Consider the following 17918-nt stretch of genomic DNA (forward strand, 5'->3'; position numbering starts at 1 on the left):
TGACAGGTTCAGTGCAAACCCCCACCAAAAGGCCAAATATCTATCCCAGCAGAGTGCTGCCCCCTTGGCATCTTCGATGCTCAGGTAACAGCCGCCCTCTCCAAAGCAAAAACACAGCATCAATGGGACCAGACGGTGTCCCGGGCTGCATCCTACATGAACTCCAAGAAGAGCTAAATCCAAACATAAAACTACTGTTCAATCTCAGCCTTACTACAGGATATGTACCCAAAGAGTGGCGTACAGCAACAGTGGTCCCTCTCCACAAAGGTGGTGCCTCAACGGACCCTGGAAACTATCGCCCCATAAGCCTGACTAGCTTGGTCTGCAAAGCTATGGAAAGGATCATCATGGACCTCATAAATAAAGATATTGGGGACCTACAGACACTGGATCCTACCCAGTTCAGCTTTGTTAAGGGCAGATCCTGCCTCTTAAACCTGGTCGACTTCTTTGAAACAGTCACCAAGGCCATTGATGAAGGGAAGGTGGTCCACACAGCCTACCTGGACCTCGCAAAAGCCTTCAATACAATACCCCACTCGGGCATTATAGATAAGCTCACCAGCTTAAATATAAACCCCTATGTCACTAGATGGGTTGCAAACTGGCTCAAGGACAGAACCCACATGGTTAGAATTGCTGGAGCCATGTCAGACTCCAAACCAGTTACAAGTGACATCCCACAAGGCTCAGTCCTGGGACCTCTCTTGTTCGGTATATATTTCTCGGAGGTACAGGCCAACACAGAAGGACTGTGACTGACCAAGTTCGCAGATGACTACAAACTGGGTGCCATAATTGACTCTCCAGCCAAAACAAGGATCCTCCAAAAGGGCCTCATAGAAACAGACAACTGGTGCCACAGCCATGGCCTCAAGCTAAATGCCAAAAAGTGTATAGTCATCCCCTTTGGCAAAAACAAAGTGCCCACAAATTACCACATAGATGGTAATCCGTTAAGTACAGAAGACGTAATTAGGGACCTGGGGACCCAAGTTGATAGCAATCTCTCATTTGACAATCATGTGGCCAAAGTGGTTAGAAAAACATTTTATATAGCCCACCTAATCATGACGGGATTTACATCTAGATTAGGGGAGGTCACTGTGCCTCTTTACTCATCCCTCATCAGGCCCATAATTGAGTACAATGCCCCTTTTGGGATGTACCTTACCAAACACCTGCAGCAACTGGAAAGACCCCAAAAGTACCTCACCGAGAGGATCAAAGGGCTCAAACAGATGCCATATGCTGCCCGGTTAAAGAAACTCCAGCTCTACTCAGTAGCATAACGCCTGCTCAGAGGTGACCTGCGCCTGATGTATAAAGCCATGTCCAACCCGGAATTAATGGACATGCTGCACCTCAAAAAATCCAAATCCCATTGAGCTACACGCTCGAGAGACTTGAACCTCAGCACTGAAATAAATAGGACATGCTGGAGGGACAGATTCATAACCCAGAGGCTCCCTTCACTCTGGAATAAAATCCCAGTCCAGGTTAGGCAGAGTCCCTCATTGACTCTCTTCAAGAGGAATCTTGATGAGTGGATGGGAGATCATAGGTTTACCCCGGGTATCACTTCTGTGTCACTGTTAGACAGAGGCACAGTATACTAACCTCGAAAAAGGGCATAGCAAAATTAATTTAAAATGGGTGGCGAAAGCCAAACATACTCTGGCTAGGCTTATAAATGCCCTAGGGCAGATAGCCTAGTATGAAGCTATGAACCTATGAACCTATGAACATCTACTTCCAATTCCCAACTTATTTCCACCTTACTCTATGCCTCTCCTATACTCACCAACCTTAGACAATCTGACCTAAACAGACTTGAAACCTGTTACAATAACATTGCATAATTTGCAATGGGTGCATACTACTGCAGCCACCACTATAACACTCTCGGGGAATTGGACTGGCTAGAACTCCCACAATTCCTTCACCTGAATCAAGTCTCATTTGCCCATAAATTAGTAAACCACCCTCATTAGATTCTATCTCTTCAAAACCTACTCCAACCCTACAGCTCCTCTAGATCCCAATGATCCAACAGCAAAAATCTACTCCTTACCACCAAGCCCAAAAACTCAGCAGGCGAAGCCCTATTCTCATGTACCATATCCAAACTATGGAACAACCTCCCCCCTTGATTACCAAATTACCATCCAGCAGTATATTCATAACCACTCTTAAGTCTCACCTAAAAAGGCATTGGTTCTGTTCTTGCTCCAACCCTGATTAACAAAACTCTTAGCCAATCTGTACAGCTTATATGTTCATCTGCCTCTATACATGCTTTATTGCCATAACTTTTAAGTTTCTTTATTTGTCTCTTGAATTGTAACAACAGATTATTACTCAGTATTTATTGTATGTCTGTTCCTTGAACTAGAGATAGTGTTAATAATATTTTCTCTTTTTAACTGTAACTGTGGCATCCCAGTTTAGTGCTGGTGCTGGTAACAGCTCATGCTCATAACCTACATCCTACTGAACCTCACCCAAAGATGTATGCTGGTGTCTAGGCTCTACATCTTGTGATATAACTGGTTTTACTATACCTAGCTTTGTAGGTGACCATTCACAGGCATTGCTTATAAAGGAAGGGACTGTTAGTCTGGTAGGATATTTTTCATCAATTCATGTAACTTTCTTGCGATAGCATCATCAGCCTATCACATACTTTCTAATCATCTAGTAGTGCTCTGGCCTTGTGATGTTGTCCGCTGGCTGTTCAGATTGATTTATGGGACACTTGTGTAATCTTTTGTGAATACATAACTATTTAATGGTCACTAGCTAACTGGATAGCCTAGGAATCATGAGCTCTGCTTAACTGCGATTCTAATTGCAACTGGGCCTTATACGGACTAAACACAAACAAGTATTCAAACTGTTGGTTCTTTACTGCTTTACCACATTGCCCTGACTGCTTCTAATTGTTTTATACTGCATCGATCCAAAACTAATGTGTTACTAGATATGTTATGCATGTGTTACTAGATATTTGATGCTAATGACTGGCTCTTTCCTGCTTTGCTACATATACCACTGACTGCTTCTAAATGTTTAATACTGAATTTACCCAATACTAATGTGTTTACTAGATATTTTATACTGCATTTAACTAAAAGTATTTATGTTACCAGACACTTAACCTTGTGTCACTAGATTTTTTATAAAATAACATTGATTAAGCTAAGAAATACACCATCAGTGTACCTGGGAATATAGTTTCTGTTGGCGTATTTTGTCTTGGAAACAGCTAACCATTTTATGTTCTTGTAAACTTTAAACTGAACACGTGTTGTCGTTAACATGTTGTATCATGCAGCCATCTGTTTTTGTTAGCCGAATTATTAACAACATTGCAACTGTTGTTCTCCCTATCCTTTTTAATCTCATTCACTCTATTCCTTCTACCTCCTACTTGCCTCTAGACTACCAGTACACAGCCAAGTAACTCCCTCGTACTTTCCTCATCTACTCCACATAATATCATTCCTACTGTGAAATACTTCCATTTTCTGTCCTTTCCTCCCACCTTCCAGCTGTATCTACTGCCTCTAATCATTGCTTTTTCCTCCTGTCTGTTTAACATCTTTCCCTACTACTCTCTAATTTCTTGCACTAACCTGGGTCCCTTCTCTATCTTTTTTACAGGTCCCTGACACCTAAAGCAAATAGGCTTGTATAACCCCAGCCAACTACTGGAGATCAGCCCAATTCAGAGTACTGCTCTATTGGAGTAATCCCTCTATAGCAACAGTATTTGAACATACATTCAGTGATAATAATAAGTACTCCTGATTGTATTGCCCTATTCCTGTGCCCCATTGAGTACTACTCCTCGTCAGGTACATAACATTGCTGTGCACCCCACACCCCACCATGAGGACTTTCATCGGCCTTTAGCCTACTCACCTAGCTTCCTACCCCCTCACTGATCATTCACTATCCTAGCTCACTTATTTTACCCTCCTATCTTCCACTGTATCACCCTTGTACCTATACTTCCTTCTCATGCATCTCCTCTCACTGACCTCCTCACTCACATAGTCTCTAACTTATCTATATCAGACCTAGTGCCCCCCTTGCCCTCCCAGAGTTCCCCCATCCACCACCTCAGTCTAACTCCCAGATAACCTGTGCTCATTCCTATCACATAGATCTAGGCATAATATAACCATCTATGGAAAGAAAATAGCATAGACTTAGGTAAAAGGTAACTTTCTCAAGAAGATAAATTGATAACCAGCAGACTCTAAAGCATAGAGCTTTACTGTACTACCTGAATTACAACTGATTGTTTTCCATAACTACTGCTTCTGTAGGACAGTGCTGTCCCTCATCATTCGCTACGCTCACTCTGCTCCTCTACCCTACCACATTCCCACCCACCCCTAGTTCAATTAAACTTATAGCTGCTAACCACTCCCACCTCAGTTCCCACACCCAATCAACTAATCAAATCATACCATCAACCCCCACTCAATCATACTACACCACACTCTCATTGCTAACTCCTGTAAAAGCTTCTCTGCCATCTAGTTTTATAGCCCCTACTCTCACTCACCGCTCCTCTCCTACTAGAAAAGGTAACATAAGAGGGGAAGACACAAAATAAATATAATGCCTTTCCCACACCTAAAGGTAGCATTTTACACATTAACTATTTTTGTTCTACTCCTGTTATCTATCCTCACATCCTACCACACACAACTTCATCTCACCAATCCAACTCAGTGGCAAACACAGACCATAGCCAATACACTAAAACTAAAACATTTCCCAATATCTCCATGCGACCTTGCCCCAACCCATCACTATTCCTACATAAATAATAAACCAACAAATAAAATAAACCCCTACTTATCCCAAAAACAAAATAAAATACTACAAAAACTATTTAAACTCTACCTACATCTAACTCAAAAACTCACTTGCTGTGGAGACATACACCCTAACCCAGGACCCAATTCTTCACTCCCTACAAACCTAAACCAACAAAACCCTCTTTATAGGACAACCTCCTCTCTACTTCTCTTAAACATTAATGTAAGAAGTATACTTAACAAAGTTCAGGACCTCCATGCCCTATTGGCTTTATATAAACCAGATTTAGCCATACTAACTGAAACTTGGCTTAGACCAGAAAATCATGATAATGAGATTACACCCCCTGGCTATTATATTATGTGGGAAGATAGGACAGGGAAAAAAGGAGGAGGCGCAGCCATACTGTTTCAAAATTATCTCACATTGGAACAGGTTAGCTACAACTCACAGCAAGTCAATGATATTGAACTCATTCTTGCTAAATTAAAACTAAACTCTAGCAAGCATATAGTTATAGCAGGTACCTGCATCCTACCAGGAAATAACATTGCCACTATGGAGAACCTGTTACATTGGATGTCTACCTCCCATCCACAAGAGATCAATCTCTTAGGAGATTTTAATATTGACTGGTCCAACTGTACCAAATTTAATCCCTCTATCCATATTAATCTTCAAGGGTTTACCCAAATCATAGACACCCCCACAAGAGTCGATAAGAAATCCAAACGTCAATCAATCTTAGATTGGGTACCTCTGTCTGACCCCACCTTAGCACACCAATCAGGCTGCCTACCAGACAATTTGAGTGATCACCAACAAACCTACCTTATTAGAAATAAATCCCACCATAGTAAACAACCCATGCTTAAAATAGTTCACAACAAAATGAACCTAAAAATGAAGGACCTAAACAACAAACCAAAATATTGTAACTGGACTCCCCTAAAACACCTACCCCTTGATGAAGCAGTAGATTACTTTAATTCAACCTTTTTCAATATCCTAAACTGTCATGCACCAGCCAGAACCATCAGAGTTAAGACAAACTATGCCCCTTGGTTAACAAAAGAAACTAAAATCATAATGAAGGACAGAGACAGAGCCTGGGCTCAATATCATAAACTTAAAACCACTACCTCAAAACAAAACTACTTAGCACTACGGAACAAGTCCAAACAACTTATAAAACTCGATAAAATCAATTACTATAAAACCTTAGAAGAAAAACATGCTCACAACCCTCAGAAATTCTGGGCCTCAATAAGTAAATTTCTGCATCCAGATAAAACCGTCACTCCACATCCATAGTTCCATCTGACAAAGAGGACACCCCTACACAATTCTACAAATTCTTTACCAAAACAGTCCTAGCTCTATCTAAAACCCTAAATAACACCACCAGCCCTACACCTTCTCCAACCCCTACTAACCCTATTACACAACAGACTCTCTCTAGCTTTTCCTTGTCTCCAGCACCTACGCAACTTATTACTAAACTCCTCAAAAAGCTAAAACCTACAACGCTATCTGCTGACAAACTTCCCACTGATTTCCTTCAACTAATAGCTGAAACCATATCCTACCCAGTGTCTATACTCATAAATAGATCCATATCTGAATGCAAAGTATCTAACCTGTGGAACATATCTCATATTATTCTGCTCCACAAAGGTGGCAACTCCCTTGAGCTCACCAACTACCGCACAATTAAAAATGTATCTCCTTTATCAAAAATACTAGAAAGAGCAGTACACTCACAATTCATGCAATGCCTCCTAAAAAAATAACCTTATATCTTCATCACAACATGACTTTTGACCCTCCCATAGTACCACCACAGCTCTACTCTCATATACCAACACAGTCAACACCCATAGAAACAACAGACTTTTCATTTCCTCTGTATTCTTAGACTTATCTAAAGCCTTTGATATGGTCAACCACAGCCTGCTTCTCAAAACTCTATCTAATTTTAACCTTACCTCCTTCACTATATCATTGTTCAACAGCTATTTATCAGGCCACCAACAAGCAGTTCTTTGGCAGGACCAGCTATCCTCCCTTCTACTTGCATCCATAGGAGTCCCTCAAGGTTCCATCCTTGGTCCATTACTCTTCGCCATATTTACAAATCACATAGCTGCATCCCCTGCCTCTGTAGTGCAATATGCAGATGACATTACTATCTTATGCACCACCTCAACCTTACGCAAACTTCAAACAATAACACAGCATAACTTTACTCTGGCTGAAGCATGGTTTTCAAGCATTAAACTTATACTCAATCCCAAAAAAAAAAAAACTACAACTCTTCAGTCCTGGTAGATCTCCTGCACTAAATAATGATTTTTACCTCAATCACCCCAACAACACACACTAAACTCCTAGGAGTAGTAATTGATAACAATCTCAAATATGACATACACATAGCCCAAACAATCAAAAAAGTAAACAAAAAGCTTGGTCTACTGTATCAGAACAAGCAATTCATGACCAATTATACCTAAGCCATTATTGCTAGACTGCACCTATTATCCTTCCTACTTTATGCCTCCCCAATCCTGACTAATCTTCACCACAGCAAACAAAACAAAATGGCATCTTGCTATAACAAGATTGCCAAGTTTGCCACAGGTGCCACTAATAGATCCCATCACTGTCTTTCCCTCAAACAGCTCAACTGGCTTGAGTTGCCCCAACTACTTCTCACTATTCAACTCTCCACAGCCTACAAATTGTACTAGCTCTCTGACCAATCTCCTGCACTACAGGATCTAATACAGCCCTACACCACCACCCAAGCCTTAAAATCATCAGACTGAAATTTCATAAATGTCATCAAACATAAGAATGAAGTGGGTAAAACTCTCTTCGGCTGTACAATAGCAAAAATCTGGAACTCACTCCCAAATCAATTAACTTCTGCAAGCTTTGCTTCACTATTTAAGAAGCTACTCAAAATCCACTATATTAACAATTGGCTGTGCACATGTGACTCCCAGGCTAATCCACTACATTGCAGTGTTGCAAGGATTCTGCCGACGATCACCTATAAGTCTCTAACGTCAGAATACTTATTCTGACCAAACAATGGTCTGCTCTGATGGTATTGATTTATACGTCTATGAAGAAATTTTAAATTTTATTCTGATGCTATTGATTTTTATGTCTATGAAGAAATGTTAAATATGTTTTTAAATGTTTAATTGTATGCCTTAAGAATACAGTTATGTGTTTTTAACATGTATTTGTAGCATTGTATTAAGTGGAGCTTTTCTCCCCGGGCCTACGCTGAAAATGGACCTGTGTCCAGTTGGACTTCCCCGGTCATCAAATGTAAAATAAAATTAAAAAAAAGCTTACTATAGATCTATGTACTCTGAATACCTTAAAGTTGTTACTCTAAATTTCATATTGTTTACTGTAACTGATTTACTATTGTAATACTTGCTTATCTGTACTTTTGGTGCTTTTCTTCCCGAGCCTCTGCTGAAAAAAGACCTGTCTCCAGTCAGAATTTCCCAGTAAACAAATGTAAATAAATAAATTAATTAATAGACCTTGCTTGAGGAACAGCTATAGCTGATGATATCTGCAGTGTCTGGTCAAGAGAAGATAGTAATAGCAGGGTCCTACATGATGGAGTAAAATGCTCTCTCTAATATCAAGCAAGTGAACAAGTACACACACCAGTTAACTGCAGTGAGATTAGAACACCTACCTAAGTACACAGACTAGAGTACTTTGTAATTACCGCAAGCACCATGGCACACATCTGATTTTTACAAAGCTGCAGGACAATTTATAGTGGATAACATCATCCTTGAATGTCTGAGAGAATATGTTGTGAGGCCTGAATGAAGTTGATGTATAGGCATGTACAACTGTCAAAATATTGGTACTCCATGGGATTTTAGTGATGACTACAAGATACACACCTATGCTCTTCTGACTAGACAGACAGACAGACACACACACACACACACACACACACACACACACACACAGACACACATACACAGACACACACACACACACACACACACACACACACACACACACACACACTAGTTGACTACAGTAAAATTAGAACCCCTACCTAACTAAGTATATGGGCTAGAGAACTCTGTACTTAAAGCAAGCACCATAGGACAAGTCTGACTTTTAAAAGGCTACAGGGCAATTTATAATGGATGACATCATCACTGGATTCTTAAGAGATGATGTTGGGAGGACTGAAAGAAATCGATAGCTAGCAATGTACAACTGTCGAGATATTAAACAGCTGCATGTTACCAGATTGATGTGTGTGCAAAGTGTAGCATTTGCTGCTGTGTTTACAATGTGAAGCTATACCTTAAGTAGGTAACTTTGCAAATTATATGCAAACAGCTGTCCACATTACTACAAATGCTGGAAAATCTGAATGTGTATTTTCTGTATTAAAATGTCCATGGTATATAATGAAACATCTTTTTATTTATTACTGTAATGTAGCTGATATATTTGTTAACAAGTACTGAGAGATGAAGTTTCAAGGGCATGCATGCAGGTAACAGATGGCTATTGTGTAAATATGTGTTATTTGCTTAAAAAGTGTCTTCCCTTTGTTTGTGTTTTTATAGGTACTTTCATGGGATGAAGACTAAATGGGCAGTAAACATAAATAATGCATTATATTGTGCACTTTCCATAGTGCACTACCAAGCAGCTGGTTTGCATGATCAAGGGCAAAGTGCTTGCAAATATGAGGTCACATTTCTACTGCTTTCCCAGTTTGTATATAGTTAAGTAGAAAGGAAATGCGAGCCTCAGTGATAGAATTCTGAGAATTCTGAATACTGAGTTTATGAAATACACCTGCTGCCTAGCTGAGTATGTGGCGGCAGGTGTAAATGCATTGACACATTTCTTTTGGAGCCTAGATGATATAGGGTTTGAATCTATGTATTTATAATGCAATAAAATAATTCTTTATTCTACATTCACTGTGTGTTAATTAAGCAAAGCATAATATCTCATCACCTGTAACAGACTGAGACTACATGTCAGCGTACAAGTTGTGTGGCTCAATGTCAGCTTCAAAACAATACAGCATGTGTGTGTTGTCACCCTACTCCCTTGCAAAGATATGGGCATAATAATGAGAAATACCATAATTTCCATAATGTGACAAATAAGCTGAGTATTTGATTTCTGTCCTTGTCATAGATGAGCAGTATTTTTTTTTTGCAGAAATTGATGTTCGATTGATTTGCTGTGAGTATTTGTGTTATACTTCACCCCTGACTTTGCCTTACTTCCTTGCACACATATTCACAGAACTATGGCGAATATATTAATTTTCATAATCTGACAAGCAAACAGAATGTGATACCTGTCTATGTTTGATATGTCTATGTATGATACTCACAGTTCATATTACATGAAGGTGTACATTTTGATAGTGCCTTCAAATGGATACCTCACTCATTACTTTGCCATCTTTCCTAGCAAAGTTATTTACAAAAATATGAAAAAAAAATCATAATTTTCATAACCTGAGTCATAAACAAACTTAGATATTTCTACATGTGCACAGCATACAGATGCAGTCATGTTACCCTTTTGTAAGTACTAATACTGTCTTCAAAATGAGGCATACTTAGCATGTTGGGATGTTCCCCAGCAAAGTTATTTATGAGAATATGAAAATATATCATAACTTTCACAGCTTAAGTCATAAACAAATTGTGATATCTGTACATGTGTGCAGGGCACAGAGGCACTTCTTTAACCATCTTGCAAACTTATACTGTCTTCAAAAAGTGGGTGTTATTCAGAATGTTGACATATTTCCTACCACAGTTATTTGCCAAAGTATGAAAAATATCATTCTCGCAACCTAAGTCATAAATAGACTATGATATTTGTACATGTAGAGCATACAGAATCAGTTATTTTTACCATTTTGTAAATAGTAATACTATATTTATGTCTTACCCAGCATGTTGAAATGTTTCCTACCATAGTTAGTTACCAAAATATGAAAAAATATATTACACTTCATATTCTAACGCATAAACAAACTGTGATGTCTGTACATGTTTACAGCATACATATTGTTCTCTTACCATCTACCATCTTAAAATGAGGTTTTACTCAGCATGTCGACAAGTTGCCTAGCAGACCTATTGAACAAAATATGAAAATTATCATAATTTTCATAACCTGAGTCATAACATGTGATATTTGTAAAGCATACAATTTCTTTTGCTGTGTTGTAAGTAGTGAAAAAGGTTTTCATAAAATTTAATGGAGTTTTACTTACCAAAATGGTCCTGCTTCATCATGGTTGTTTTCCATCCTTTTGTCACTAGGTGCATGTTGCCAGTATGTCATGCATTGCTACCATCATGCAGTTGTGCAGATGAATCACAAATAGGTCAATTCCATCTTCATTCAGGTGAACTCCATCACTTCTGAAAAGGTGAACATCTTCTGCAGTGACACTGTCATGGCTGATGTTGATCCACTGACGCTGTGCATCAAGCCATGCATGAACCCATTCTGTAACCATCTGACCTTGTGCACTGGCTGTTGACTGTTTGAATTTCTCTAGTTCTGGCAAGAAATTATGTCAGACCACACAAAATGACAATGTGGCCACTAAGATTGCCTGTGTTCAAAAATTGCCTTGATTTGAAACCTTAGCTATACAAGTGGATGAGTGATGACATTGTTTCCTCCAGTGTGCAACACAGGAATGTCAGGTTCAGGGTAGATTTAACACTTTTTTCCAACAACTGCAGGAGTCCACTCCAATCCATACCTCTTATTGCAATCCAGTGTACCTTCACGCTAGATTTGGGGAAGCTGAAGCTGTAGTATTTCTCACTTCTGGAGATATGGCTGGCAACCCAGTGAACATAGGAATGGCCACACACCCACACTCTCACTTGTCATTCCCCTGCTCTTGAAGCCATGTCACTGTTACAAGGTAGAAGCACCACAGAGAAGAAATGCAATTAGGTTACCAGTGATGTTTCAGAGATTTATTGGATTACTACACACACACACACACACACACACATATATATATATATATATATATATATATATATATATATATATATATATATATATATATATATATATATACACATACAGTGGCGTCATTGAAACCATACATATGCAGGACAGAGCACAAACCAAAGTCTGGCATGTGCATTCATCAATGTGATAACGACTTTTGGTAATGTGAATAACAGTGGCAGCTGCTGAGTGTTTTACTTGACAGGTGATAGTAACTCATTGTTACATACTGTGACCGCACAAATTTTCAATTAATAATATGATAATGACTTTCATTTCATTAATGGAAGGTTCTACATGTTCAGACAAAGGTGATAATTGATGCACATAACCTGTTGAGTAGATATTCAGTACATTCCAGGTAGAGGTGTAATGTAAGACTGAGTCATTACCATCTGAGTAAATCAGTAAAAGTAATAATGCCACTTATATCTTCTCTATCCCCTGCTATAAACACAATAAAAAATAGGGGAACACTGGCTCAATATACAGGATTGCAACGAGATGAACAGAAAGCCAACGTTTTGTAAAAAAAATGTTGTCCAAGTCATTTCAACCAACCACAATCCATACTACATAACTTCAGGGTACCACAAACCTGCATGCCTTTTCTCTATGCCAGTTCAGTCGATTAGATAAAATTTACTCCCAAAGATAAAGCCCTAATATCCTGTTGGCTTTCATGTTGCTTACCATGATCATGGACACTGATTTTCATTTTTTTTTCTGGAAAAAATACTGGAAAATCCAACTTGTGTGACCATTGGGAGAACATGAGGTCTGCATGAAATCTGGTATGTTGGATCATAACATTAATTCACCAAAACATACATATCTTACAGTTACTACTTAGAATACTGTATGTTTGGTGGTGCAGTGCTCTGTACTTGAAATATGTTTTCATTTTACAAATATATACTAAACAATTACAAAGGTAATCAAATAAATCACAGGTAATTAATTGCACTTAAAAGACAGGATCCTTGTCAACTAGCCAAAGGTAATTTCAGCAAAGTACCACACCTCCAATGCAGTTTTTTCTAAAAATCACATTCAGCAAACTCAAACCAGTGTCTTTTTTTCCATGGATAAGCCCCCGTCCCACACCCTCAATGTGTGGGACCTCCCCCTCAACTCCTTGACTTATATTTACTAACTCTACAATCACACAACACTGGGGAAAGGTGCATGTTTTCAGCAAAATCATTCTGGAGGTTTGGGACTTGTGGAAATTAACTTTGCAATGATGTTGCATTCTTAAACCTCATGTGTATAATTCTCAGATTTCATTGCATGATTTTTTTAAGAAATCCAAATCGGTGTCTCTGGCCATGATTCAATTTGGAGGCAAATACCATTCCTAAACAAATTTTTCTGTCTGCCTGTCCTTTCTGGGCTAACCCTTGCAGATTGTATGCTTCTCCTTCATTGTCCTTGTCAGAGAACATAATCTTGCTTTTTTGTTTGTTTTTCTCATAAATCCCAGCTATTGTCTCTGCTTTGCCTGTCACACCAAGTCTAACTGACTGACTAATATTATAATTAATACTTTTCTTATATATCTGTAAATAAGAAAATAAATTACCTACTTCATTATTTGTATAAATAGAGAATGCTTTAACAAATTCATTAACAAACAGTAGAATACATTTACTAAAACTTGGAAGAATACTGGTGTCAAACAATGAATACACATTTAGCCTGAAACTATCATCACAGCAAGAATAAAATGATTCATAAGAATCACAACTAGAATCAGAAGAACAGTCCATATTAATAAAAACATTGTTTTTATCATTAGAAAAAATATATATAACAAATGAAGTTTCCTGCAAAGCTTAATATAATCAGCCCTACATTTGCCCAACTGAGGAAGCACAGTAGGCACACATTTGAGTCCCAAATTCAATATTGACAACTTAATATCAGAGAGAGAAGTGCCAGCAATATTAACCGATTTGTCATTCAAGTCAATCTCCTGAAACACAGAATGGAAACCTACTGGAACAGAAAGAAGGTCAATATCAGTATTTAAATGAGCAGAAAAAAGAAACAGTTTTATGTTTCATACCTCTTGTCTTGTGATGCATAACCACCTCTTTTTATATTGGTCATAACCTCTTTTTTTTACCTGTTCAGCATAAATTCCTGTTATCACCACTTGGAACTTTACTATTCCAATAGGTCTTCTTTCTGATAAATTTAGAAGGCTCATGATTGTTTTTCAAATAATTCATCACAGGTGTGCTTGTTGCCACAGGAACACTATGAGAAGAACTCAAAGAGTTAGGAGATATGCAAGTAGAAACCCTTGTGAAAGACATGACTACAAGTTGATCCTGACCATCCATCTTTACAACTTGATGCCTATTGGCTGATTGCCCTGTCCACCACAAACATACACTACTGGAAACATAATAATGGCTATCTCTATCAAGATTATTTTTCTTATAAACCACTAGTTCATCTTCAAACTACTTAATAATAGTTTTAAGTTCATTAATGTATGAAAAAAAAAAACAGTCAATCCAAGCTCTACTTTTGATTGAGAATGCAGTTCACAAATTTTAGCATTGATAGATTTATCTTTGATGGTGTCACATTCAGTAAAGATAAGAACCCATTCTAAAGCACACTGATGAGCAGCAGAAAGTCATATGAAGCATTAAAGTTATTCTTAGCAGATTAGTGTTTTTTTCACCTATTCTACAAGTGCTACACTGCCTTTTCTATATCATCTATAAAGCTGATCTCCAGTCTACATGCTCAGTTCAGTATCTTAGACAGTTAAGAAAAGAAACGCCTGTCTCCGGACAATTCAGCATTGACTCGGTGTCTAAGCTAAGTGCTAAAGTAAGTGTAGAAAAACATTTGCAATCCACTAAAAAAAAGTTAAGTGTCAAAAGATTAGGAATCAGAATGGAACATCAGTGAACCCTACCACTACACCTCACAACACCTAGCAATAAGGAAATAATTAACTGACATAATGCCTCTTTGAGTGTTATCACTCTTCCTAGCAGATGGCTTAACTGTCCCTAAACAACAAAAAACAATAGGAATACGTGTTTCTCATACTGTGCTTACCTGAATCATCCATTGAACTTTACTTTGAGTTATTTAGAGCTTGTGTGATGAATCCTCTTAGCTGCAATCTGATTGGCTGCCAGTGCTTGCATCATCACCAGGGGCCAGTGAAAGAATGTGAGCTAAGCAATGTTGTTTTCTACTGCCCGTAAGCAAACTAATTGGTTTTAGAGGGTTTTCTGGGGTTCTTTTTACACTTCCCTCTATATTTTTTTAATTTTGCTTTAATGCAGGTGAAGGGAGTATGCCAGTATTTGTGTTCACTATCACTAGGAAAGCAGAGAAAGTCAGAGAAAATCGGCTAGCTGTGAATGATCACAACCATAGAAAAAGTGCAGAGCAAGCCAATTTTCTCCAAAAAATTATATGTAAACAATAGCTAACTCTACTATGGAAATAAAGTTGAGAAAGTAATTAAGAAAGATCAGGTATCTTTTCAAATTTAGTTTTCAACAGTAGAGTTACATTGTGTCTGTGAACTTAGTCACGCTTCTAAACGAACTCGGATATAATGCAACAGGATAGCTACTGCCTCAGGGAGTACTTGGATGTAAGCTTAAATGTGCTCTGTGGCAATACTTGGGGTTAATGAGTTAAAAAAAACTTATTGGGGTAATTGGAAGGTGTTTGAAATTGACTTAGAGTTAAAAGACAAAGTGGGTGATCAACCTCTATTTGGCTTTAAGAGGCATAATAATTTGAAAGAAAAAAAAACTTGGAAAAAAGGTACTCATGGTAGTAGTGACAGTGGCAGTGGTTTAACAAAAGGCACTAGGAAATGTAGATCTGCAGACAATGCAGCTTTATTTATGAATTGGATGTTATAAGACTTCCTAACATAGATTACACATTTTCTTTCCATAAAGGTATTTATTGTAAAACTTTGAGTTGTTTATTTGGCCTTCTGCAATTATTCTGTTATTCATTTTATGTGAGAAAAACTGAGCGATCCTTCCAAAAAAGGATTTATGAATAGTGTCATGATATTAATAATAAAAAGGAGATATCTACTCTATACACGCATAGTGTTAGCTGTGTAGAAAATAAGAAGTATTAATTTTTTCATTTTAGAACAAGGGACTAAGAACCCAAGGTATGGCCTTTGGGAGCATATCTTAAAATATAGTGAGCTATTATGGTAGGTGTGATTGAACTCAAGTGAGAAGACAGGGTTAAACAATGTTGACTCTTTAACCAGCTTGTTGAAGCCAAGGACAGGAAAGTTATAACTTTCTTAATTAGGTTCTTTGATATCCTATTTTATGATCATTTATTAATATTTGCATAAGGACTTTTTTATTGCATGTCTTAATGTTTATATATATATTCTGAACAGATTTTTTTGTGTTATTTGGTATAGACTTGTAGTGTGTATTTTTAACTGTTTTTGCATTGATTCATTTATTATGCAAATTGATTGTTGATAATTGGTTCTTTTTTAATTAATAGTATTACATAATACCAACTCAAGATGTTTTTCTCAGTTCTGATGAAGTCCAAAACTTATGGGACAAAGGTGCTTAAATGTTTTAGTAATAAATTTGTTCTTGCAGCAACTTGAGTTTGTCAACTGGCTTGAGCCAGATTATTGTATGGATGCAACACATTTCCTTCACTCATCCCTGAACATAGGCCTAACTCACATACACACGCACAAACAATATAACCCCTCCTAACCGACTTATCTGTCTCAACATTACACACCATCAACATTTCCACTACTCAACTAACTGCACTGACATTAAACCACAGCCCCTGAATTTGTTGAATAAACAGCAATCAACAAAACGCAGAAGACCTATAAATACATATCTGTGTGTGTGTGTGTGTGTGTGTGTGTGTGTGTGTGTGTGTGTGTGTGTGTGTGTGTGTATATATATATATATATATATACATAAATATATATATATATATATATATATATATATATATATATATATATATATATATCTATATCTATCTATCTATCTATATATATATATATATATATATATATATATATACACACACACACAAATATATGTATATATATATATATATATATATATATATATATATATATATATATATATATATATATATATATATATATATATATATATATATATATATATATATAAATATATATATATATATATATGTATATATATATATATATATATATATACATATATATATATGTATATATTGGTCTACTTCACATGATTGAAATTTCATTTGACTGAATTTAATTTGACCGGGACCATAATATCGAATTTTCAAAATACTGAACACTCATTTGACTGAATCTCATTATATTGAATTGTAAGCTACAGACATGATGTCGCTTTCCCTTCTCCTGTGACTTGCCTGTAATAAAAAGAATTACTGTAACTTATACTGCTGATTGTCAAACTACCGATAGTCATGTAGAAAGTGGTGTTGTAGTGTTTTTTAATGTGGGTATGTCAGTTTACATTTTTATGGGAAGTATCTCAAGCAGTATGGCAAATGTTTTGTGTGTTCCCAGCAGAAGTGGCAGCATGTAGACTACTGCAAGCTAAGTAAAATGTATATGCCCTTTTCCTCACTGTAGTGTGATCCTGGAGTTAGTATATAGGGGGGGTGGGGTGCACAGCCCCCCACCTCATTTGGTTTTATATTATCCGGTTTCTGCTAAGAGGGTGCGTAAGTACTTTTTAAGTTCTGGAATGAGTTAGTCATTGGTGCTGTAAGTGTGCATGTCTATGGTTTACAAGTTAGTATTTTGAAATTTAGCATTGTCAGGTTTCAGTACTATGAGTTTCAGTCAATTGAGTTTTCAGTATTTTGAAAATTAGGTATTTTGGTCTCATATATATATATATATATATATATATATATATATATATATATATATATATATATATATATATATATATATATATATA

The sequence above is a fragment of the Protopterus annectens genome, chromosome 4.part1, assembly GCF_019279795.1.
Source record: "Protopterus annectens isolate FY-2018-M chromosome 4.part1, PAN1.0, whole genome shotgun sequence".
Lineage (NCBI taxonomy): Eukaryota > Metazoa > Chordata > Ceratodontiformes > Protopteridae > Protopterus > Protopterus annectens.